The 1,822-nt window shown below is 36.4% G+C and overlaps 1 non-coding gene across 1 annotated transcript; it reads right to left on the bottom strand.

Annotated features, from left to right (window-relative positions):
* Positions 1 to 1,512: 1,512 nt before the first annotated feature.
* Positions 1,513 to 1,619, bottom strand: LOC126026122 (U6 spliceosomal RNA). Its single transcript, XR_007501572.1, has one exon. It is a non-coding gene; the product is annotated as a U6 spliceosomal RNA (small nuclear RNA).
* Between the last annotated feature and the right edge of the window lie 203 nt (positions 1,620 to 1,822).

Raw genomic sequence — 1,822 nt, 5'->3', positions numbered from 1 at the left:
AATTAGTGAAGCCTCATAAACTCATTCTCTTAGAATGCAGCAAAGATTGATGCTAGTGTGCCCTTCCTTATTTTATGAACCACCACCATATTATATTTTTGCCCACTTTAAAAAGGATTCTCGTAAACTCCCATAACATTAACTGGCTACATGTATCATTTACTGTTTTACTAGCAGGTATCATGTTCCCAGTGGGGTTGCTTTCTGTCCTGGTTTTGTTTTTTTGGTTTTCCTTTTTTGTTTGTTTATTTTGTTTGTTTTGTTTTTTGGGGGGGGTCATACCCAGCAACACTCAGGGGCTACTCCTGGCTCTACACTCAGAAATTGCTCCTGGCAGGCTCAGGGGACCATATGGGATGCCAGGATTCGAACCACCGGCCTTCTGCATGCAAGGCAAATGCTCTACCTCCATACTATCTCTCCGGCCTCTTGTTGTGGTTTTTTCCCTGGGCATTCTCTCTCTGCAGGTAACATTTTCATATGAGATTTAATTTATTGTATTATTTTAAAGAAATTTTTTCTTGTTAAATGCTTAAATAGAATACTTCAGATTATTATTTCAGTTTATTTTGGGTAATTCTCATGATGTGTGTATTAGATCAACTCTTGAATGATAAATGTAATGAATTACTAAGAGCTTTTTTGTAAAGAACGCAAAGGAAAATGGTCAATCATACCAAAGTTTTGATCATTTTCTTTGTTTTATGTTGATGTCCTATAAGTCCCAACCTGAACAGAGATCATTTGTTCACTAAGAGGACTAGTAGAGCTTCTTTAGGTGGTATTCCTTGGGCTCAGCAACAGGCAGTTCTGATAAGGACTGCCATTAAAAGTAGGCAGGTTGAGGTCAGAGAAATAGTACAGTGGGCAAACCACTTGTCTTTCACATAGCTGACCTGGGTTTCATCTCCAGGACACCAGCTGGTGCCCTAGGCATGTAAGGAATGATACTGGAACACAGAACTAGAAATTGTCCCTGAGCACAGCTAAGTGTGGCCCAAAATTTAAAAAGAAAAATAGGCAGGCTTTTGTTAGTTCCACTTTAGAACAGAAGAAAAACACATTTGCGCAATTTTCCAATCTTTCAGATCTAAAGAAAATTCTTAGGAAGTTTGAGAAAACATTTTAAATAACTTAATCATAAATGGAATTTTGCCTAAATTAAAATATATATTCTATAAAGCTCTATTGGTAATATTAATTCTAGTTAAGCAAATGTTACAGAAATTTCCCATAAAAACATAATTAGCATTTTATTTAAATCATGTCTGTTGTTCATCACCAACTGCTAAGTAATACCTGATTATATTTTGCAAACATTTTTTTTCTTTAATCTTTTTGGGCCACACCTTGATGATGCTGATGGGTAAGTCCTGGCTCTGCCCTCAGGGATTACTCCTGGGGATGCACTGGGGACCATATGGGATTAAATTTGAGTCAGCCATACACAAAGCAAATGCCTTACCTTTTGTTCTATCTTTGAAGCCTCTATTTTGCAAACATTCTTTATATATATATATGAAACACTTCACGAATTTGCGTGTCATCCTTGAGCAGGGACCATGCTAATCTTCTCTGATTCGTTCCAATTTTAGTATATGTGCTGCTGAAGTGAGCACCATTTTGCAAACATTCTTACATTAAGCAAGTTTCTTTTATACATTTACTTTGTCTAGGTTATAATTCCCTTGGGAAGAATTAGGTGTGGCCCCAACCCAAACAAATAAATAAAATGTAATCTAATACCTCAATAACTTATTTCTTTCTCTTCCTACAAATTGTCAAGAAACCTTATGCCATCATTGACCAAATTCTACTGCCA

Source organism: Suncus etruscus, chromosome 1 (genome assembly GCF_024139225.1).
Source record: "Suncus etruscus isolate mSunEtr1 chromosome 1, mSunEtr1.pri.cur, whole genome shotgun sequence".
NCBI classification, from domain to species: domain Eukaryota; kingdom Metazoa; phylum Chordata; class Mammalia; order Eulipotyphla; family Soricidae; genus Suncus; species Suncus etruscus.
This window is presented reverse-complemented; position numbering and strand designations above follow the sequence as displayed.